The following is a 25,982-nucleotide window of genomic DNA, read 5'->3' on the forward strand; positions in this document are numbered from 1 at the left end:
CAAATACTTGAATGATGAAAATTTTATTTTCATCTCTTCTTTGGATGGCTAATATGGTTACATTACTCATTGATGTGAGAGGTTAGATTACTGGATGGAGTTTTCAGTTTTACTTTCAAAAGTATGTAATTTTTATTTTTCTCCAAAAATTCAGAGTTTTCATAATACATTACCAACCCTTATTCATCAGATGATCTTTTAAAAATAATATACATTATCAAAGTGTGAACCTTTCTTACAGTAAAACCAATATTCAACATAACACAACAAACTTAAAGGTCTGACTTACTCTTAGAACAAAACAAGTAACTAGTTTCCAAAGGAAGCAAAACCAGCATCACCTTAGCTCCTCACCAAATCTCTGAAGGGACTCAGAGGTCCAGCGTGAAGGGCAATCCTTCACAACAACACAACACACCCTCGCCCGGGCTCTCCCCTCCCATGGAACTCCTTTCTCTGCAACCCAAATGACTCTGTCATACTACTTTCTATGTCATACTGGATGGGTTATTCCTATCCTCATCTTTTAAATGGGGGTAATAACTGGTGCCTTCAGGGCTGCTGTAAATATAAAAATCATCTCTAAAGTGCCTAACATAATGGTTACTCAATAAATGCTTATCTCACCTCCTGCTTTAGATCAAAGCACAGCTAACCTGAGCTTAGTTTATCACAAGGAATGTCGAAATTCATTCTTCCACTGTCATTGCTTACACCATTCCCTTCCTCAATAGTATCAGTATGGGTTCCCACAATGCACTGTGTCTGTTCCCATGTAGCACTGGCTCTTCTAAACATTCTTCAGAGGCACCTTTTGCCTAGACTTCTCTTTGTGGGCCCCAATTCAACCTGTAATGCCACTATTGTTAATTATATCCTGATGTCTCACTTCTTTGACTGACAACAAATATTTACTGAACATCCACTATATGCCACGCTTTATTTATTAGTCTCTTTCACTGACAAGAGAAGTGATATCTAGAAACCTATCAACAATGCAAAATTTGTTAGGTTTCACTACATTTCACGTTTATTTTGTTGCTTTCTCACTTGCAACACATGTTTATATATATTCTCAAGAAATTCTCTCAAAACAACAATTTCACAAATGAGAATGTAATACGAGAGGCCCAGAGATGGTAGTAACCATTCTGACTGCATAGGGGAAAAGGAAATTGACCACCTACAATGGACGTCTTGGGGCGATAGGGCTTAATTCTCTCAGAACTGGTTAAAAAAGGCTGTCAAGTATAAGAACTCTGTCTTTGCAGTTATCTCGGTACTGAACACAGTAGGTACTTTGAGAATACTTTGGAAAGTTCATGGAAGCAGAATAAAAGACAATACAAATCTTTCCATGAACTTTTTGAAGTACCCTCATACAGGATGAGTATCCCCCTTATCTGAAATGCTTGGGATCACTGGTGTTTTGGATTTTTTCACATTTTTGAATATTTGCATTACACATACTGGTTGGGCAACTCTAATCCGAAAATCTGAACTTCTCCGATGAGCATTTCCTTTGAGCATCATGTTGGTGCTCAAAAAGTTTCAGATTTTGGAGAATTCTGGATTTCAAATTTTCCGATTTGAGATGCTCAATTAACTCAAGCTGAGGTTTGTGCTCTTACCTGAAAGCTACTAAAAGGTAAGGAACTTCCATTGTTACACTTTCCTATCAGATGAGAGAAAAAAAGCAAAAGTATGCTATTTTCCACAATCTATAAAATATTTACAAATAATTTAACTGCTAAGCATATCAGATGATGTACTTACTGAAAACAAAACTTTAAAAAAAAATCACAATGCACAAATTAGAAGATTTGCAGCTGGAAAGCACTGCTGAGATCTAGTAAGTCTGAGCCTTTCATTTCATAGATCAGAAAACAAAAACCAGGGAAAGTTTAGGTGACTTGCTCCAAGTCCTACATGTTGCTCAGGGCAGAGCCCACACTGAGCCCAAGGTTTCCTGGGCACATCCTTTCAGTTCACTAACCATCCTTTTTTCATTCCACAATACCTACCTTCAAAAAAGAGACAATGGATGTCTTCCTTGAGTAATAATTAGCAGTACCAATAATGGGGAAGAAAAAGCATTACTTTGCAATGTTTCCCAAACTCAGCATTTACATCCACTTGAATACATGGCAGTATAACTTGGCTTATCTAGTTGTATTTCAGTGTTGACTTTTTAAAGTCTGAAAATACTAATTTGTTTACTGTACTACTGACATTGTTCTAGTCAGTAAGAGAATATGGTTACTATCAGGAGGGATATTCTCTAATGTGCTAACATCTAACAAATATTCAGCTTCGTAGTAATTAAAAAAATAAAGTTAAAAATAAAACTTCCATCTTTAAGGCTTCTGTAAGAAGATATTTTACAAACTCAACTTTAATAATATATCTTATACCTCATTTACACCTTTGCTTTACCAGAAGGAATAAGCAAAGTTTAAATTTACTTAGCTCAAACAGTTATTTTATTTTCATTATCTATACTGTAGTTTTTAATAGCATTTTTTACTTATCTTTTGCTATGAGCTATTAAGAAATTTGAAACTGTACCCTAAACCATATAGACATCTTGAACACAAATCTAAGTACATTTTATATATAAGGAGAATGCGCAATCAACTTTAGCCCAGAGGACACATTCTAGACCAACAAAGAGCAAAGATTAAGAATGACTCAGACAATTCATATATGTGATGAGAAGTCATCTCAGTGTTAATCTCTGGAAACTAATATTTAAAAATACCCCATGAAACCATTTCATAGGTGACCAGGACTACACAGATGCACCTCAGAAACATTAAAGGCCAAGATCTACAGGGAGGTGAAAGTGAGACTGGTTCACTCTTTCTTTTTCCCCATTATAACTTGTAGCAATGATTGCTATCAAACTCCACTCATTGGGCTAGAGATCCTTGCAGTGTTAGCGAAAATTTGCCCCTCATATAGCACACTACCTACACTTGTGAGTTCGCTAGCCAGTCAATAGCCTCAACTCTAAGCTCAAAAAATATGTAAGGTTGGTTCTTTCTTATCAGTCTCAAAATATTCAGAACAGTTCTAATCAATCCTTACACAGCCATACTAATGATACCAAAAAGAGAATAAATAATTCAATTATTTTTCTATATTGCACCAAATGGAATTGCAGTATTTGTTAGCAGATTTACCTTTTTATGCACATTATGCCTATGTAAAGTAGAGCAGCCTAGAGAATAAGGTGGCAGAGCCGAAGTCTCCTGGCCAAATCAGCATTCCTTCACCAAACACCCTCCTTCCCAAAATACCCTCCCCCTCCCCACTCTCAAAGACACTGGCAAACAAGAGAATCAGAGATCACTCTTCAAAAACAGAAAAATAAAATGCATCATTAGCAGATAAATGTTGTTAGTAAAACCTAATTAAACCTTACACTGAAAATATAGCTAAGGAGAGCAAAACCTATTATGCTTGGGGAAAAAAACTAAAGAAGGGAGGTTAAGTCCAGTCACCTGCTATCCACATTTCTTCAACAGTCTGCAAAACGTGCTTTCTGGTTTGTAATTAAGCATCCAAATCAGCTTGGGGGTGGGGGAATGATCCATTCAGTTTATTGAACTATGGTTGGTGACAGGACAAGATCAGACTACCTATATAAAGCTACACACTGCTTTGCTAACTGTAGCCTAACCAAAAGCCTGTAGTTAACTCTGCAGGATTCATTACCATAGAAGAATTGAAATAGCTTACACGAAGTCCATTTCAGGCAAACTCCATGACAGTAGATGTTTAAAAGATTATAACATACTTATTAAAACATTTTCCATATATTCCACATTAGCATTTCTGTGTATCAACTTTGTTGGGGAAAAAAATTGTGTTAAGTTAAACGTCTGCAAGAAGCAAGTGCTCCATCTATAAGATGAACCTCCACCTAATTGTGTACAATGCAAAACAAAGGAGACACCTTCCAAAAAGGCATAGCTAATTTTCTAATGGGAATGATCTTGCACAAGAACTTCACATGTTGCTCCACCAACACTTCAAATGCCACACACATTTTCTCTTTCACAGAATTCACTCATTTGAGAAGCTTCTCTGTGAAGTCCCAATGAAATTCCAATTAACTTTTCCTCCATCTTACCACCTAGTTTAAATAAGTCGTTTTACTTTTTAGCAAGAGAAATGTGTAGCTTTTGCAGGCAAAAAATATGCATATGATTTAGAAAATGTATACTCCTGCTAAGGTTTGAATGTGTGTGTCCCCTACAAAATTCATGTTCAACTTTAATCCCCAATGCAGCAGTATTAAGAGGTGGGGGACTTTAGGAGGTGATTAGTTCATGAGGGCCTCAACCCCATACTAATCAGTATGGGATCACTGCCTCATAGAAGGGCAGTGGGAAATTAGCTATGCCTTTTTGCCCTTCCACCTTCTGCCATGAGAGGACACAGCAACAAGGCCAGAAGCAGAGAGCAACCTTCCTCACCAAACACAATATGCTGGTGCCTTGATCTTGGACATCCCAGCCTCCAGAAGTGTGAGAAAATAAATTCCTGTTCTTTATAAATTGCCCGGTCTCAGGTATTTTGTTATAAAGGCACTAAGATAACTCTTTAGTCTGTATTACCCTATCCCAGCTGAAACGTGATGTAGGCCCCTGCAGCTTCTGATCTTCATTATCAGAGTCGCTTATATGACATGTGGTCCATACATTTTTATACACTGCCCAAAAGCCAGGACAGTTTATCAAAGAAGAGATTCATGAAAGATGGTTGATGCATAGAAGTGCAAAGGATACAGAAAAAGTACTCAAATCACCTCTTTAACTTGTACCCATCTTGAAATCCAATGAGAGGTTCACTTCCAATTAAATGTTATCGTTGCACTGCCTTTTGCATATGAAGCTGATAAAAGAAATCCAACCCTAATGCCATAACTTAGTGTACATTTTGTATTCCTTCCTTTAACAGATTTTCTTTAATAGTATGTACTCAAGATCTACCCTGCACTTTGATAATTTATTATTAGTGAGCTGATGGCAAACCAAGACAAAATTAAGGTATATTACTTATAAAGGAAAAGAAAAAGATGACAAAAATTTGGCAGCTCTCAATCCAGAATTACACTGTGGTCCTTAACCTCCAAATGGCAATTGTAAAAAGGCTTAAATTGTAACAATAAAGACTATATTAAAAAGTTGCAGAAGAAGAAATTAAAGAGCTTTTTAATTTTTTCTACTAGTTCTGTATAATATAAGGACAGACAACAGACCTCAAATGGAGACATGAGTTCCCCACTAGCTTGCATTTCTAATAATCAGACGGCATTTGGCATTAGTTATAAAACACATATATTGTGTATCTCAATCAAGCTTAATTACTTGCTCTTCAAGAAAATGTCCTGAGCAGGCCTAGGCTGAGAATACTTATTGCTTTTTTTACTATAAAGTAATATGAAAACAAAATTTTTCACACAAGACTAGTAATACATCCAGAAGGTCATGGAAAAAAATATAGAAATTATAAATTGTTTTTCATTGTTAGTTACACGGACATGCAATGAAATAGTCTTTTCATTGTTGAGTAAGAAAACTAAAAGCCAAGAAAAAAATCAGGGATGCATCCCAACATGGTTTTAGAAACAGACTAAAAAAGGCTCATACTATATATACATGCTTCTTTCACAGGTAAAATTGCCTTCTTAAAAAATCTACTCCTATAAGAAGTAAAAAATATATAAATTGGACTGTCTCAGTCCACTTGGGCTGCTCCAACAAAATACCTTCGACTGAATAATGTATAAGAAACAGAAATTGACTGCTCACAGTTCTGGAGGTTAGAGAGTCCCAAATCAAGACACCAGCAGATTCGGTATCTGCACATGAGAAAGGAGCAAATCAGCTCCCTTGGGCCTTTTTATAAGGACATTAATCCCCTTGGGCCTTTTTATAAGGACATTAATCCCATTCATGACCTAATCACCTCCCAACAACCTCACTTTTTAATACCAAACACATTGGAGATTAGATTTCAACATACATATGAATTTTGGAGAGACACAAACATTCAGGTCACAGCAGATTCCATGAAAAACAAAAATTTTGCTCTTCAAAAGACATCAATAAGAAAATTAAAAGGTACATATATCTGATAAAAGATGAATATCCAGACTATACAATGTATTCTTTACAACTTAATAAAAAGAAAACTCAGTTTTTTAAATGAGCAAAATATTTGAATAGACACTTGACCAAAGAAGATTTACAAATGGCTAATAAGCTTATTAGTCACTTGAGACATGCAAATTAAAACCACAATGAGGTTTCACAATACACCCACTCAACGACCATACATAATAAAAAAGACTATACTGGGCCGAGCCCGTGGCGCACTTGGTAGAGTGCTGCGCTGGGAGCGCGGCGACGCTCCCGCCGCGGGTTCGGATCCTATATAGGAATGACTGGTGCACTCACTGGCTGAGTGCCGGTCACGAAAAAAACGACAAAAAAAAAAAAAAAAAAAAGACTATACTAAGTGCTGGTGAGGAAATGGAGAAACTGAAACCCTCACATGTTGTTGTAGGTAATATAAAATGGTACAACCACTCTGGAAAAGTTTGGCAGTTTCTTAAAATGTTAAAAGAACAATTACTATACAACTCAGCCATCAGCCATCTACTCCCAGGTATGTACTCAAGAGAAACAAAAAGACATGTCCACACAAAGACTTCTACACAAATGTTTATGGCAGCATTACTCAAAAGAGTAACACACTGGAAACAATCCTGACATCCATGAACTAGTGAATACAGAAAATGTGGCTTATGCATGCAATAAATACTACTCAGCAACAAAAAGAAATGAAGTAGTGATAATGCAATGAGGCAGACAAACCCACTAAGCTGAATGAAAGAGGCCAGACTCAAAGACTATATGTTTCACAGACACGAAATTTCCATACACTACAAGCAGATCAATGGTTGCCTAGGGAGAGAGAACTGATTACAAACAGGCATGAGGGAACTTTTGGGGATGATGTAGGTGTTTTAAAACTGGACTAGGGGTGCCGGCCCGTGGCTCACTCGGGAGGGTGTGGTGCTGATAACACCAAGGCCACAGGTTCAGATCCCATATAGGGATGGCCGGTTAGCTCACTGGGTGAGCATGGTGCTGACAACACCAAGTCAAGGGTTAAGATCCCCTTACCGGTCATCTTTACATTAAAAAAAAAAAAAAAAAAAAAAAAAACTGGACTATGGTGATGGTTACACAACTGTGTAAATTCACTAAAAATCATTGAACTGTTTGACGCAATTTATATAGTACATAAATTATACTGCAATAAAGCTATTAAAATGAAAAGTTTAACAATGCAATCTTCTACAACTTTTAATACACAGGCTAATTTTTCAGAATATTCTCACATCTTATTCCTTATTTGCTAATAGACAATAGGTTATGTTTACAAGCATAAATTGTACATAGGATTAAAAGAAACTCAAAAGAGTAGCAGTTTCCCATTTAAAACATGATGTTTAGAAATTTCTAACATAGCACCCATATTCTAGTCTTATCGATAAGGTCAATATATATATATATGTATGTATGTATATATCAGTCCATTGCCCAGTGACTGTGGCTATAAAGGAACAGCATGAAGGATTCTTGTGATGGGACTATTCTTTATCTTGATTGTAATGGTGGTAACACAAACTACACATGTAGTAACATTACATAAAATTAACTATGAGCATGCACACATACAGGCGCCCGCACGTGTGTGCACACACACGGTGACAGGTAAAAAGGAATAATCTGAATAAAGTCTACTGATTGTACTTCTATGGAATACCAATACAACAAAGATTCTGAAGCTGAATTATGTTTAAGTCCTGCAACGTATTATTCTTTCTATGGGCAGAAACCTTTTCCTGAACAGCAGGAGACCTAAGACATGTTGTGAACAAAAATCAATCATTAACTACTGATTCCTAAAACCAGAGGAAAAAAGGGTAGAAAAGAAATTCAGCTCTTAATTTTCATACCACACTACATAAAACAATCTCTAGAGGTGGATTTGAAATTTTCAGAGGACAAAGACAATCTCATCAATCAGAAGTTATTTTCTACAGTGTGGTATAGATGGAGCCATGTCTTCAAGACTTTTATAAAGCACACAATGTACACACATCTTACCTTCTGAATTCCAGATTTACCAGGCAAATTCAAATCACTAATCTAGCTTCTCAGGGCTCTGACATGTAACAAAGGGGGTCTGATAGGATAACCTGAGCATTCTGATTAGTGGAAAGAAGTATCACGATAAACTGCCATTCTGCTTATACTCCAGTCTGTTGGAAGCCTGATTTCATCTTGATCTATTATACCCACGCATAGGCTGCAAAGAGTAGCCCCTTGAACCTCATGATGGCACCCCATTTGGTACCCCAAGAAAGGAGTAGCTATAAAGGAGCCATCTGAAAAACTGTAACATACCTGATATTTAAAACAACACAAAGAAAAACAAGGTGAGTACAGACTCCAGTCTTTTTGCTCCCTGAACTAAACAGATAACTAAAAATAAAGGATAAAAAAGAGAAAAGACTATAAAGGACCAAGAGAAAGGAATGCCAAAGTCAAAATTATAACTTAGGGAAGTATACCACAGAAAATTAAAAACCCTCAACATTTCAAAGCATAGTTAATTAATTTAGGAGGATTTTAAATACCTCACAAACACAGGGAAAAACCACATTTAACCTTCTTGATAAGGGAAATGTATATTAAAACAATAAAATACCATTTCCCACCCTATAATTCCAGCCCCCCAATGTAAATCTGATAACCCAAAATGTTGGTATCATGTAGGAAAACAGGAATTCTGCTGTTGGGAAAAATACTATGGAGAACAATTTGACAATTGTTAATGCTGAAGAAGCCCACATCCTACCTTTCAGCAACTCCATTTAAAAGTCTCTAACCTAAAAAAAACAAACCTTAACTACTTATCACAAGAAGACATTTACAAACATGCTCACAACAGTTCTATTTGTAATAGAGAAAAGTAGAAGCATTCTATTATTCAGCTGAAGAACGGGTAAGCTGTATTTTACACAACAAAAATACTATACAACTTAAAATTTGCATACCATGACTGTATCTCAAACAATGGTGGGTGGGGGGAAAAAAAGCCAAGATACAAAAGGATATGTACAGTATACCATTTACGTAGATTTTCCAAAGGGAAAAAGAGATACATTTATTATTGATGATGGATTCATACAGTTACTAAAAATAGGAAGAAATACAAAGAATGATGTATACCAACTTCAATAACAGTGGTTAGAAAAGGCACTGAGGGAAGAATCAGAGAAGAGGTGTTCTTAACAAACTGCTAAATGTTCACTGCTTAAAAAATTTTAATTGAAGCTATCTTAAAAAAAAATGTGAAAAGACATTAACATTTATTAATATTAGGTGGTGAGCATATGGATATCCTACATTACTTTTTTTGTGCTTTTCTATTAATTTAAACCATTATTATTTTTTACTTAAGTTTTAAAAGGGATAGCATAATAAATCAAGAAAAAAAGTTATACACTCTCTGTATCAGGAATGAAAGAGGAGACACATCACTACAAGTCTTACAGACATTAAAGGGTAAAAAGGAAGAAATTATAAACAATTCTATACTTATTTAAGGTTGACAGCTTAGATGCAATGTGTCTCTCAAAGAATTTTTCCCAACTGCCAAAGCTCACTTAGGAAGAAATAGATAACATAAATAGACCTATATCTATGAAATAAACCCATTTCTGGCAGAAACCCTTCAACAATTAAAACAACCCCCCATCCCCAAGGCCACAATGGCTTTTCATTTTAAGAAAGAAAGATTTCTACACAATCTCTACGAGGGAGAAGGTAGTGGAACACTTCTCACCTCAATGTTATAAGGTCACCATTATCAGAACACCAAAACTAGACAAAGACTATGCAAGATAACTATTTCAAGAACACAAATCCAATTTATTAGTAAACTGAACCCAGCAATATATAAAAAGGATAATATATGATGACCAAATGGGACACCATGATAGAGTTGGTTAAATATTTGAAAAATCAATATAATTCACCACAGCAACAGATTAAAGAAAAACTATATGATCATCTCAATAGACACAGTAAAAGCATTAATAAAATTCAACATCCATTCATAGTGATGACTTTTAAAGCACAGCAAACTAAGACTTATAGCCAACACTGTACTGGTGGTCCTAGCCCATTTAGTAAGGGGAAAAAATACAGACTGAAAAGAAAGAAATAAAACTGTCTTTACTAAAATTTTACACAACTGCCTATGCAGAAAATCCCAAAAACCTACAAAAAATTACTAGAATAAGTAAAATTAACAAGGTCACAGGATACAAAGTCAATACAGGTATTCAAAGTTCAACTTTATTTCTACATACTAGCAATGAACAGTTGGAAATTAAAATGAAGGAAGAAAATATACCATTTACAATAGCATCCCAAAACATGAAACGCTCAGGGACAAACCTAACAAAAGATGTACAAGAGCTGTGTGCTGCAATCTATAAAACATCAATGAGAGAATCAAAAACTTAACTAAATAGGGAAATACACCACATTTGTGGGTTGGAAGACTCAATACTGTTAAAGAAGCAAATTGCCTCAAAATGATCTATAGTTATGCTGTCCAACACCCACTTAGAGACATGTGTCTATATTTGAATTTAATTAAAATCAAATAAACTTTAAAATTTATTTCCTCACTCTCGCCACACTTTAAGTCATCAATAGTCATATATGGCTAGTGATTACCATACACTGAAAAGTGTAAATGTAGAAGAACATTTCCATTACAGAAAGTTCTAGTGGACAGTGCTGATCTATAGACTCGATGTGATCCTGTCAAAAATCACAAAGTTTCATAGAAATTGACATGCTGATTCTAAAATTCACACAGAAAAACAGATGCCCTAAAAAAAGCAAAACAATTCTGGAAAAAAAAAAAAAGTACCAATTTGAAGGGCTAATGCTACCCAACTTCTTGATTTACCTTGATTATTTACAACATTCAAGACAATGTTGTACTGGTGAAAGGTCAGACACAAAGAATCAACAGGACAAAACAGACAGTCCAGAAATACACACACATTTTTGGTCAACAGATGCCAATGTAATCTGGTGGAAGAAAAGAGTCTTTTCAACAAATGGTGTAGAAAAAATGGGACATCCATGTGCAAAAATTAAAATCTCAATCCATACTTTCCTCCATACACAAGAATTAAATTGGATCACAGACCTAAATGTAAAAAATCAAACTTTATTATAAAACTTCTAAGAAAACATAAAGAGAAAATCTTTATCACTCTGGTTTAAGCAAAGACTTCTTCCAACATAAAAATAATAAGCCATAAATGAAAAAAGTTTATGTATTAGTTTATTTTTCTTATTTTTTAATTAATTATTTTATTTTATTTTATTCTAAGATGTTGCAGAACAATTAGGGTATTTTGGTTGGTTTTTTTTTTTGTTGTTGTTGTTGTTGTTGTTGTTGTTGTTGTTGTTTTGTTTTTGACCAGTAAGGGGATCGCAACCCTCCGCACGGTGTGGTCTGCACCATGCTCAGCCAGTGAGCACACCGACCATCCCTATATGGGATCCGAACCCGTGGCCTCGGTGCTCCCAGCGCCGCACTCTCCCGAGTGAGCCACAGGGCTGGCCCCAGTTAAGGTGTTTTTATTTATTTTTCTTATTTCTTTAATTTACTTATCATTATTATTTTTGAAAATTGATATATTAGATTTCATAAAAATTGTTTGTTCTTCAAAAGACACTAGTTAAAAAAAATAAACACTAGTAAGAAAATGAAAGGCTATGAGAAAAAATTTTCAAAACACATACCTGATTAAGAACTGTTATCCAGAATATATGAAAAACTTTAAAAGCTCAATAATAAGGAAGCAACACAATTATTAAATGGGCAAAATAATCTAAACTCACTTCATCAAAGAAATACATGGATGACTTACACAGGCACATGAAAAAATGCTGATCATTAGACATCAAGGAAATGAAAATTAAAACTACAATGAGCTATCACTGCACACCTACAATGATGGCTATTAAAAACAACAATCTGGCAACACCAAGTACTGAGGATGATGCATAGAAATTGGAATTCATTCTGCTGGTGACAATGCAAAATGGTACTTTCGGGGAATATTTTTCTTAGTTGTCAAAGTTCACAGAGTGTGGTGCTGGTAACAGTGAGGATCCAGTATTTGATCCCTCTACCAACCAGCCGGCAAAAACAAAAAACAAACAAAAAAAAAAAACCCAAAGAAAACACAGACTATAGGTCAAAAAGGATTAAACTTACTATATATAAATACTTCAATAAACCTGACTTTAAAATAAATTCTCAAATTTTTTTCTTAATATTTTCCGTAAAATACTGTAAAACTCCAACTTTCCATTCCTCTCATCATGCACTTCTAAATGGCCTTCTAAGAGCCTCATATATCCAGCTTCATCAAACCTGAACTCTGTAAGATAAGGTGACTGGATGTTCCATATTACTAGACAATCTGTTTCTAATGCATAGGAATGTACAACCAATCAGATAAGCTTCAAAAAGAACAAAGACATCTAAAGCCATTCCACCTCTGCCAAAATGGTCCAGGTGCTCCACAATTATCTACAAAGAAAGCCATCAAGAATAGTCAATATGAAAAGATTCTAAAAACAAAGGAAATCTCACAAAGGGAAAAGAAGTGCTACGGATGCGATACAGATGGTAACTTCAAATCACCAACCCATACTCATACATACTTCCCATTGGGGGAAATCACGTGGGCAGAACAGAAACATATGTCAAGAGAAAGCAAGTTCAAACCTGAAGCCCCTCATACCAAATAAAAAGATCAGCTGTCAAGCAAACCACTGTTTGAGAACAGCAAGCCAAACCAAGTCATAGACTTCCTAAGATAACATATAAGCACTGGAGGTCTGAGGTAGTTATTGTTTATAGACTGCAACAGGGAGTATTTCACTGACGTGTCTGTATGGAGAAATGAAGAGCTGGAAATGGAGAAGAGACAGTTCTTATTTCATTCTGAAGTACACGAGTCTGTCATAGTTCTGAAAGACAGAGAAAGATGGATAATGGGGAAATGAAGGGGAATGAGACACACCATTTCTGTCTCTATCTCAGAGGTAAAGAAATCCTAAAATATAGAATATTGTAGTGGTCACACTCTCTCATAGCGTCCAAAGCAATATCCCCTACTCATCTTCCTACTGCTTGGTTTGTCAAAGAGTGGTAAATTTGATGGGAAGAGATCAAGGCTAAGCTAGGAGTCTAGTCCAGGATCTACTACTATTAACCTGCTCCATGACCTTGGGCCAATCACTTAACCTCACTGGATTTTAGTTTCCTTGTATGTAATGGCCATGTAAAATAATCTCAAAGCCTGTTTTAAAGAATTTTTTTGAGGAGGAAAAAACAGTATTTACCAACGGCAATTTAAAGGATTTCAGCTCTTCTCAGCTTGATATGCTATGGCATATTTCTTACCTCAAATAAGAATTTAACACTCATTTCGTAAAATTATCTTTATTTATTTCCTAATAGGCATAAGCTTTAAGTAAGCAAAATGCTGCTCAACAAACCCCAAGCACAAGAAACATGAAGAAAACTATGCCAAAGCCCATCATAATCAAATTGCTAAAAACCAGTGAAGAGAAATCTTAAAAGCAAACACAGAAAACTAAGGACACATTCTGTACAAGTACAAAGATGATAGCAGATTGCTCGTCTGAAATGAGGTAACCCAGAAGACAATAAAGCAGCATCCTTAAGGTAACTAAAAGAAAAAACAACCTAAAATTTTACACGCACTGGAAATATCTTTTGAAACAAGGGCAAGACATTGGAAGCCTCACACACTGTTGGTGGAAATATAAAATGGTACAGCTACTTTGGAAAGTGGGGCGGTTTCTCAAAAGGTTAAACAGTTACTCTTTCTTTGACCCAGCAATTCCACTCCCTGAGGTATACACAAGGAAAATGAAAACATACATACACACAAAAATGCATACATGAATGTTCACAGCAGCATTATTTAACAGCCCAAATGTGCAACAATGCAAATGTCCATCAACTGATGAATAAATCTATGCACTGGAATATTATTAAGCCATAAACAGGAATGAAGTACTGACTGGTAACATTACATTAATGAAAGAAGCCAGTCACAAATGACTACATATTGTAGGATTCCATTTATATAAAGTACCCAGATTAGGCAAATCTTTAGAGAAGGTATATTAGAGGCTCCCTAGTACTGGGGGCGAGAAGCAGGGGATAGCTAGGAGCTGATGACTAAAAGGAAGGTTTCTTGTGGGGGTGATGAAATGTGGAAATGGTTCATAACTCTGTGAATATACTAACCATCACTGAAATGCATACTTTAAATGGATGAATTGTATGATATGTGAATTATATCTTAATTATGTCCTTATATAGCTATTACCAGAAAATGGGCAAAATAAAAGCTTGAGACATTAAAAAAAAAAAAAAATCACCAGTAGATGATCTGCACTGTAAGAATTATTAAAAGTCCCTCAGGCAATAGGAAATGTTACCAGTTGGAAATGTGCATCTATACAAAGGAATGAAGAGCACCCGAAGTGGTAAATATGTGGGAAAATATAAAAGATTCCTTTTGTAATATTTTAAAAATTTGTTTAAAAGGTAACTGACAACTTAAAGCCAAAATTTAACATTACATATACTGTGGGGGATTATAACATAAGTAGAAGTAAATGTATGACAATAACAGCACAAAAGCCAGGAGAACGAATGGGACATTGTACTACTACAAAGTGTGAAGAAGTATAGTTCACCTGAAAGTAGATTGTGTTCAGTTAAATATGTACACTAAAGCAACAACTAAAATAACTCATGTTATAGCTAGTAGGTTAATAGAGAACATAACATGGATTTTTAAAAACCCAATTAAGCCAAAGAAAGCCGAAGAGAAAAGAGAAACAAAGAATGGGTGGGGAAAATAGAAAAACAGCAAGATAACAGATTTAAAAGCAATCATATCAATAAGCACATTAAATGTGAATGGTCTAAACATCACAATTAAAAGGCAGAGATTGTGATGTTTGCTTAGAAAAACAAAACCCAACTATATACTGCCTATAAGAAACCCATTTCAATATAAAAGACACAAACATGGGGAAAGCTAATGCCATGCTGACACTAGTAAAAAGAAAGCTGAAGTGTCTATATTAATGAGACAAAGCACATTTCAGAGCAAATGATATTAGATATTACCAGGGACAGAGAATTATTTCATAATGATAAAGGGGTCAATTCATCAAGAAGACATAAAAATCCCAAAAGCTTATGCACCTAATAAAAAAGCTAATCATAATTAAGTTAAATGAGAAAGCAAAAACAGAAGGATATCTGGAATATGCTCACATATCTGGAAACTAAGTAACAATTCCAAATAACACATCAGACAAAAAAGCAATTAAAAGTAAAATAAGAAAGTGTTTTAGACTAAATAAAAATGAAAACAATAATCAAAATTTGTGGGTTGCAACTAATGTAGGAATTGAGAGGGAAATTTATACCACCAAATACCTACACTTGAAAAAAGAGAAAGGTCTTACTCCTTAAGAAACTAAAAATTAGACAAGCAAATGAAACTCAAAATATGCAAAAGGAAAGATATAAAACAGATCAGACCAGAAGTCAATGAAATACAAAACAGAAACAAAGAGAAAAGCAGTGAAATAAAAAGTGTGGGATCAATACAATTCTTATTCAACAGATTCATCAAGATAAAGAAGACAGAAATTACCCATAAAGAATGAGAGGTTCAATCTCCACAAAGTCTACAGGTATCTAATAAGGGAATATTTTACAAACAACTTCATTTCAATAAAATGGGCAAATCCTAAATTTCTTGAAAGGTACAAACTGCCAAAGCTCACTCAAGAAGAAATAATCAGAATATTCCTACATATTTTAAAGAAATTCAATTTGTAGTTAAAATCTACCTATAAAGAAAAATATTCCCCTAGGCCCAGATGGCTTCACTGGTGAAGTCTACCAAACATTTAAGGAAGAAATAATACCAATTCTATACAAACTCTTTCAGAAAATTGAAGAAAAGTGAACATTTTCTAACTCATTCTAGAAGACCTATACTACCCTGAGTATAAAACCAGACAAAAAAATTTTACAAGATAAGAAAATCTACAGACCAACATCCTTCATGAACACAGATGCAAATATTCTTAACAAAATAATCCAACGTGGATTATCACCATGAGAATACACATTATGACAAAGTGTGATTTATCCCAGGAATGCCAAGTTGGGTTTAAAATTCCAAAATCAACCAATACAATTCAGTGTTATATATGAAAAACTGTATGACTGTCTTAATAAATACAGGAGGAAAAAAAATCTGACAAAACCCAACTTCTGTTCCTTAATAAAAACTCTCAGCAGATTGAAATAGAAAGGAACTCCCTAAAACTACAAAAAAAACTATAGCTAAACTCATACTTAACAGTGAAAGAATGAATGCTTAATCCCTGCCACCCTCAAATCTGGAATAATGAGTACATCCACTCTTAAAACTTCTATTCAACATGGTTTTAGTCAACACAATAGGCAACTAAAAGAAATAAAAGGCATCCAAACCAGAAAGGAAGACAAAACTGTCTTAATTCAGACGAGATCACCTATGGAGAAAATTCTATGGAGCACGCGTGTGTGTACACACACACTACTAGAATAGATAATTTTAGAAACATTACAGGATAGAAGATACACAAAAATAATCTATATTTCTATAAACTAGCCACAAACAACCAGAAATTTAAAATTGTAAAGTAGTAACATTTACACAGCATTAAAAAAAAAAAAATGAAATAGTGATAAACTAGACAAAAGATATGCAAAAAGCTTGTAGATTGAAATACCACAAAACACTGCTGAGGGAAGACCTAAACAAGTACAGAAATATACCATGTTCATGGACTGAAATACTAGTCCAATCTTTCAGATTATCAATTTTTCCCAAATTTATCTATAGATTCAGTGCATCCCAACAAAAATCCCAGCAGCCTTTTATGTAGAAATTGACAAGCAAATTCTAAAATTTTTATGGAAATGCAAAGGACCTATAACAGCCAAAATCACTTTGAAAAAGAACAAAGTTGAAGGTCTTACTCCCTGATTTCAAGACTTATTATAAAGACCTCCATACTGGTGTAAGGAAAGACAAAGAGATAGACCCACACATACATAGTCCATTGATTTTCATCAAAGATCCCAAGGCACTTCAAATGAGGAAAGTACAATCATTCCAATAAATGGTGCTGGAACAAATGAACAGCCATATGTAAAAAAAGAAAACTTACCTCACACTTACGAATTTGTATTTAAACTAACTCAAAATGGATCAGTCTTAAATGTAACAACTTATAAATCTGCTGAAAAGTAAAGCTATGAGTAAATCTTACTAACCTTAGGCCTGGCAAAGATTTCTTAAATATGACACAAAAAGTTATAAAAAAATAATAAACTGAGGGCCAGCCCATGGCTCACTCGGGAGAGTATGGTGCTGATAACACCAAGGCCACAGGTTCAGATCCCTATATAAGGATGGTCGGTTAGCTCACTTGGGAGAGCGTGGTGCTGACAACACCAAGTCAAGGGTTATGATCCCCTTGCCAGTCATCTTTTAAAAAATAAAAATAAAATAATAATAATAATAATAATAATAAACTGGACTTCATCAAAATTAGTGAGTCTGCTCTTCAAGACACTCTTAAAACATCTGAATCTGGAATATAGAACTCTCACAATTCAATAGTAAGTCAAACAACCAAATTTTAAAAAATCAGTAAACGATATGAGCAGATACTTAAAACATACAGACAGCTAATAAGCACATGAATACATGCTCAACATCCTTAACTGTTAGGGAGACACAAGTTAAAACTGCAATGAGGGCTGGCTGGTTAGCTCGGTTGGCTAGAGTGTGGTGCCAATAACACCAAGGTCCAGGGTTTGAACCCTGTACCAGCCAGCCACCAAAAAAATTAAAAACTTTAAAAAATAAAAATACACACACAGAGTAATGAGATACCAGACACCAGCTATAAACCTAAAATTAAAAAGACTGATTGGAACTCATACAGTACTGGTGGGAGTTTCAAGTGATATAACCACTTTGAGAAACACTTTGGCAGTTTCTTAAAAGGTTAAAACATACCTAGAAATTCCATTCCTAGGTAATTTACTCAAGAGAAGTGAAAGTGTTATGTCCACACAAAGACTTATTCAGGAATGTACAGAGTCCTTTTTACTTATAACAGCCAGAAACTGGACACAACTCATATTTCATCAACAGGTAAATGGATAGACAAATTGTAGACTATCCATACAATGGAATATTATTCAGCAATAAAAAGGAAAAACACAAATTAATCTCAAATTAAGCATGGTTATTATAGAAGTCAGACCAAAGAAAGAATATATTGTTATATATATGAAATATATATATATTTCAAATAAACATATATATTCAAATGTATATATATTTGTTCTTTTTCAAAGTTATTTTAGCTGTTCTAGGTCCTTTGCATTTCCATAAAAATTTTAGAACTAGCTTGTCAATTTCTACATAAAAGGCATGCTGGGATTTTTGTTGGGATGCATTGAATATATATACTGTATGATTACATATATATACAAGAAAATGCAATCTATAGTGACAGAAAGCTTATTAGTGGCTGCCAAGGGACAGAAAGGAACAAGGAGGAATTACCAACAAGAAAGCTTTTTAAGAGTTTTCTTAATCTCAAAATAAGCACAGTGATAGAAAGAAGCCAGACCAAAGAAATGAAAAACATACATATATACACATATATAAAGCTAAAACTGTATGATTACCTTTACATAAAATTCATGAAAATGCAAACTAATCTATAGTAACAGAAAGCACATTGGTGGCTGCCCAGGGAAAGAAAGGAACGAAAAATTACCAAGAGAAAACTTTTAGGGGCAACAGATGTTATTATCATTTCTGTGGTGGTTTTCCAGATTACATTTTAAATGCGAAGTTTCTTATCTGTCAATTATACTTTAATAAAGCTAAAAAAGATTAATGATGGCAAATGATGTGATTATTATCCTGTTTCATATAACACTTTTTGGTTTTTCTTAAATAATAACAGAGCTAAATAGCACAGAAATTACACCCTAGTCTATAAAATCTACTTTAGACAAGTTTTACTGTTTATCATCTTTAAAATCAGGAAATAAAACCTAGTTATTCAGTACTATTTGAGGATATATTCTAAAAATGCTATGAATAAGTCATATTTTTGTATAATAAACTATTTTACCTCTAGCTTATAAGTATTTCAAAGTGCTCTGAGTAATTTTAATTGGCAGTAGATTCTCACACTTTAGCCATAAAGTTAGATTGATACCATCATTACCATTATACCCACATGCAAAACACATCACATAAATTATAACATGGATCTCTTCAGAAAGAACCCATACTACTAGGGTTCTACTAAGGAATAAAGTGGTCTTTGTGATGACTGGAAGTGAACATCAATGTAACAATACAGCTTCATGTATTTTGGTCATTATGTTATTTTCCATATTACCAACAGTATAGTAATCCTATTCTTCCTTATCTTCACACCAGTATCTGGTCCAGAAGTTTGTCAGACAACCTGAGTTTACTCAAAAGTCAACTATCTAGTTAGTTCTTTCTTGCTTCCTATCATCTGAAAGTTCTCCTGGGCAGGACACAAGGAGAGGTGTAACATGACTCTTGAAAGATCAGAGGTAAGGAAAGAAAAGTAAATGAACTTCCTTTGCCAGAAAACTTTTTTTCTGTTTAACTCTAGGGTTTGGGTTTTGGATGTTTTTTGTTTGTTCACTTGCTTTTTGGGAGGAGGGAAAAGAGATGATGAAAAGGTTAAAACTAATGATTAAAATGAATTTTAGGCCTAGAAGAAGAAATTCCAGGGGACTGGCCACTGCTGTTGCTGTTCACCACTTGCCTGTGGGTTTCAGGCCAAAGGGCACATGATGCTGCTAGATGCTGCTAGGGAGCATAGTGGAGAAGGTCAGCCAGTATCCTGATGGGAGGGCCCATTCATGGCTGCACGGCACCAGGGCTGCTCCTGGAGAGGAAGCCTGACCTGCCCATGCCTAATGTGAGGATGCAGCTGGGAGGACTACATGCTGCCTCCACCCCTCTTCTTTCTGCACTCACCAAGCCCCACCCTCAAGTATGTGGAAGGGTCATTTAGCCCGTGCAGTAGTTAACAGTTCAACAGTATCTAAGCACCTGCTGTGTTTGATTCCTTCTAGGCTTTGGGGAGTGGCTGTGAACAAGGAGCTGATACTCCTACCAGAGGAGTTAGATAAATAAGTAAAGTTTGTAGTGTGTCAGTCAGCAATCAGGGTAAATAGAGCAGGATAGGGGAACCCCAGGGCAGGGAGGGAAGGCTGCCCCTACCCCAATAAAAGATGAGAAAATTCCAAATCATGTAAGACAATTGGAAATTGGCTGCTAACAGTGATGTATGCAGAACAGAAGCAGAAGCAGAAAAGGTCAACAAGCCTTGCTTTCTCTGATTCTAAATACAGTTGGCTCTCTGTATCTGTGGGTTCTAAACCCCTGGATTCAACCAACCACGGATCAAAAATATTTTTTAAAAAATTGCATCTATACTAAACACGTAAACTTTTTTTCTTGTCATTATTCCCTAAACAATACAGTATAACACTATTTACATAGCACTTACACTGTATTAGGTATTATAAGTAATCTAGAGATGACCAAGTATACGGGAGGATGTGCATCAGTTACTTGCAAATACTATGCCATTTTATATCAGGGACTTGAGCATCCTGATTCTGGTATCTAGAGGAGGTCCTGGAACCAACTCCCAAGGATACAAAGACAACTGTACAGCCTGTAGTAAGAATTAAAAATGTGTTCATTTGTAGACAATAAAAAGAATCCCACAACTTAATGCAAACATTCTGCTAATCTGAAGGCCAAATTATATCCTCACACACAGAACCTATAAAAAACTTCTGATTCATCTATATATGACAGATGTACAGAACAACCCATCAGTCCAAAAGCCTATTCTTCACAGAAAAGAAAATATAAATAAACACAAGACCACCACATATCTTACTTTCTTAAAAACAAAATCTACAATCTAGGTAGGTTTTAAAGTCTCATTCATTAGCACTAGGATTAGAAAAGTTAAAATGAAAAGAGACCTACACAAAAATATACAAGACATATTTGTCATTATGTTAGAGTTTAAAGAGTTTTTCCACTTCATCACACTGTCTATTGCTGAGAAGTCAGAGAACAATAAAAACTACTGTAAATTTGAATTTCACTTTATACACAAGATAGCTAAACAAAAATTACAAATAAAAATCCCACTCCTAAAGCATTATTTATACAAAACCCTAGCCTGGACAAATGATAGGGAAACAGGAATAGATAATTAGAACCTATTTACTTGACAAGATCATTAACCTGAGAACATAAATAAACTACCAGTGATACCTAAACTAAAAAAGTAAACCTTAAAAGATTATTATTGGTCACTGAGAAAAGCAAAGCATTATCTTTATACCAATGTTCCGTGAGCATGTTATGAGGGTAATAAAATTAATTCTGAAAACACATCTTTCAAAACCACAAGAGAGGGCCAGCCAGTGGCTCACTCGGGAGAGTGCGGTGCTGATAATACGAAGGCTATGGGTTCAGATCCCTATATAAGGATGACCGGTTAGCTCACTTCAGAGAGCCTGGTGCTGACAACACCAAGTCAAGGGTTGAGATCCCCTTACCGGTATCTTTAAAAAAAAAAAAAAAAAACACAAGAGGATCAAAATGATTCATGGAGTTACCATTAGCTGATTTAACTATTAGGATTAAATCTAATGTTAAATTAGTGAAAGTTACAATCAGGTCACTGTGTATTATATTTCCTCACTTTTGTACAGAGCATTTCCTGTTTGTAAAAATTTTTTAAAACTAGATATTGAAATTACAAAAGTTTCTATGTAACATCTACTGAGAAACCAACTTTGTAGACCAGCATCAGTGTCCACTTTCATTGATTACTTATTCTGAAAGTTCATGCTCCAAAACTTAAGTGCTAATTAATGTCCAACAAATTAATTGAAAATGTAAAAAAATCCACTTTTTACCAAAACACTCCAATTAATCAGGAGAAATATGTCTTTTCTTATGAAACTCATTATTAGGTCAAAGAGTTCTGAAAATACTAATAAACAATTCAGAAGCTTCATTTATAAAACAGCACCACCCGAAAGGGAAGGATCATCTAGAACTTCACCTCTGAAAAAGAAGAGAAAATTCTAGTATCTAAATTATTAATCAGTTCAAAAAATTCTCTAGCCCACCTCTTGAAAAGTATTCACTAAGAGAATTTCAACCATTCTGAATCCTAATCCACTGTAAAATCTCTAAGAAAAAACATAGACTTCATGACCTTGTTGATTTTAACCCACATGTAGCAGATTGAATTATGTCCCCCCAAAACTCATTGGAGCTTGAGTTGTGTTCCCCAAGTTTTATGTATTGCAAACTTAGCCCACACTGAGACTGTTAAGAAAGTGGGAAATTCTATTACGGTAATTGAAAGGTGAAGCACTGGAGAGGTGATTGGACTGTAGGACTGTACAGTTGTGAATGGATTAAAAACGGTGGTGAGGGGCATGGTTCTGAGGACTTTAAAAGAGGAGAATCTGTCTGTCTGTCTATCTCTCTCTTTCTGCTTCCACCATCTTGCAATGTGAGAACCCTGGGTCACTGTTGCCACCACCAGAGGGACTGTGGACTTCTCAGTCTCAGAAACTATAAGCAATAAATTCCATTTTCTTTATAAATCACCCAGTTCCAAGTATTTTGTTATAAGCAACAAAAACAGACTAATATACCACCTTTGCCTGCTTAAACCATATTCTGAATCTAAACCCCTCTAGGTGCTGTTTCTAAAACCTTTAGCCAGCAAGTACATAGCAGAAGAGAACTTCAGGGGCAGGGATTCTCTGCAAGCCCTCCTGAGAGGGATCACCTTTTAAAAACAGACAGTGCTTCAGAAGAATCCTATTTTGCAACCAACTGTTGTCTCAGCTGTGAGCAGAAAAGCAGGTAAGAACTTGAAAGGGAGGTAGATAATCAAGGGAATTATCTTAAGAGTAACAACAGAGATTGACTATGCAAAGAGTAAGATTAGAAACTAAAGCAAGGAAGGAAACTAGTGTGGCAGTATTTCCAAGGTATTTACCTAGTGTTCTAATTTTTTTTTTAACGAACATACCATTTGCAAAGAGTTAGCCAACATATGACACAATTATTTTAAAAAGAAAACTGTAAATAAGAGATCAGAAGAATGAACTGCACTCTAAAAGAGTACATTGAAAAATACAAAAGCAGCTCAGTAAGACCTTGCCTCTGAAGACTTAACAGTTAAGTCACTATCTCTGCCCAAGGGCTTCAAATATTAATTGGGTTAACAAATGTAAACAAGAAATTCCAGTACAAAATGATTGTGTGCTATGCTAGAGCTATAGCACAAAGTATTTCAATGATCACAAAAGAAAAGAATCAAGGAAGGTTTCCCAAGAGTTAACATGAGCTGGGCCTTGAAGCAGAAGCTGGTTTTTACCATGTCACAACAAGAGATAAGAGTCTTCAAGCAGTTATAAGTGCATGTGGCAGGCAGCATGGTGGCACAAAAGCACATGTTCAGGGAACACTAAACAGTTTAACCAAAAAATGCATGCTAAGAAGGCCAAAGACCTCCATGGGCAATGAGGCAGCACCCAAGGTTTTTAAGCACATAAGCTACACGATCTATGTATTTTCCAGAGATATTTCTGGGCAGTACAAGAGACTAGACTCAAGAGGTCAGTTTAAAGGCTACTGCAGTGGTACAGGTAGAGGTCTGGGAAATAGAGGCTTGCAATTATTTAAGTTCACACTGAAATAAAAAATGAAATAAAGAGGAACTAAATTAAAGTAGTAGCAAGAGAAATACCAGAAGAATAAAATTGGTATAATTTGCTATCTGACTGAATGCTATGGATGAGTGTCTACATTAATGTCTACAGATTGAACAGATGTGTAGGTGGTAATGCCATTATCAGAAGAAAAGACTAAACAGAATAACAGGCAATCCTGCCTAGTTGGAAAAGATCAAGTCAAATGCAACTCTGCTAATATAAACTTAGTTTGGGAACATAATCTCAAAGCCTCATTTCCTTGTCTGCAAAATGGGGATACCTATGCATACATCACAGTCTTGTAAGGATTAAATGAGAAACTGCACAAAATGGGCTTTACATAGTGCCTGCTATACTTTAAATGCCCATTAAATGTGGGCCCTTACTTATCAGCACTGGGTAGGGTGCATGATCACTGATGAAGCCTTTGATGAGCTGTGTCCCAATGTTCTTCCTGTGCCCTAATGAACCAAGCTCCTTCCGGGTCTGTGTTACACTTATAGCACTTAGCACACTCAAACCAGTTGATATTTAATAAATGTTAAGTAAACATGAAAAACATCCAATGCATGCCTGTTTTATCAGAACCAAGCTTGCCTTCTGGCATGATTCAGTTCTATTTCAGTAATAAAAATATTTTCAAATGTATTAGTATCATTCTTTCAATTAAATAATACAACAAAGGTCTAAGTAAGAATAGCCTTTGGGCTGTAGTACACCTGTTTATACTTTTAAAAAAAAACACACTTGTATTTCACACCAGATGTTCTATCCTGAAGCCCTTATCTTAGAGATCCTGACTAGGAGATTGACTGAATATAGTTTTTGGTTAGTTTGCAGAGTTTAATTTCTTAGAAAGGGAAAATCAGGGGCAAGGATCTGTTAGCCCTTATTATATTGAAATGAAGGATTTCAAAATAAAAACTAACTATAACTTAAATAAGAGAACTATCCAACTATACATAAACACAATACTACCAAAAATTTTTAATAAAGCTTTTCTATTCAGGGATCTCAAAATGCATTAATATCTATTTATACATCATGGGAGGGCACTTTACAAATAAACCATTTTCTGTATATATTTCGGACAAATCATTTGACATGGTGATATTTAAATCACCTTATTATATTGCCAAAACTGACAAAAATCACAACTAGAAAAGACATAGAAATCATGTAGCTCTGTGAACTTCAGAAAATTTCAAATTTTAATTGGAACATGCAATTTTAAATCCCAACCTAGAATATATATCTGTACATATATGAGTTGTCTTACAATAATGTGGTATTTTAAAGCTTTTATTCACAACATAATTGCAGTAGCAGAAACTGTACAGCAATCCTAGGCCATGAGATCCCCCTTCCAAGACAGAAAATCTTTGAAACATGATTACATTGCATCAAATTTCATCCCAAAAGTCAATCAGGTTAGCCATGTTCCACAATCCTCACAATCACCCTTCAACTTAAAATCAAGAAAACTAATGCAGAATCTCACGTTACTAAGATTCAAAAAGATCAGAAATGGTGAGTTCTTCGTATAGGATTCTGATGGGTTCTTTGTTTAAGATTTACAGTCCTCAATCTACAGTAAAGAATGATGGATAGGGAAAGAGGGAGGCATTGCCAGACAAATCATGCTGCGCCAAGGAAAAAAAATCTGGAAACAAAACAAAACAAAACAAAAACCAACAAAGAACACTCTACATACCTATCATACATACACTATCACCGCTCCCATTCTGACCACCAAAATATAATTCCTCTTCTTACAAATATGTTTAATAGTGCATACCAGAAGTACTTGCCAAGATGAGCTGATAGTT

At 35.0% G+C, this 25,982-nt stretch overlaps 1 protein-coding gene and 1 non-coding gene across 2 annotated transcripts in view; both read right to left on the reverse strand.

Moving 5' to 3' along the window:
* Positions 1-25,982, reverse strand: part of RYBP (RING1 and YY1 binding protein) — a 73,026-nt gene that overhangs the window by 26,724 nt on the left and 20,320 nt on the right. The window lies entirely within an intron of this gene.
* On the reverse strand, positions 2,882-3,034 carry LOC134391420 (small nucleolar RNA SNORA62/SNORA6 family). The gene has a single exon (XR_010024961.1). It is a non-coding gene; the product is annotated as a small nucleolar RNA SNORA62/SNORA6 family (small nucleolar RNA).

Source organism: Cynocephalus volans, chromosome 11, assembly GCF_027409185.1.
Source record: "Cynocephalus volans isolate mCynVol1 chromosome 11, mCynVol1.pri, whole genome shotgun sequence".
Taxonomy (NCBI): Eukaryota; Metazoa; Chordata; class Mammalia; order Dermoptera; family Cynocephalidae; genus Cynocephalus; species Cynocephalus volans.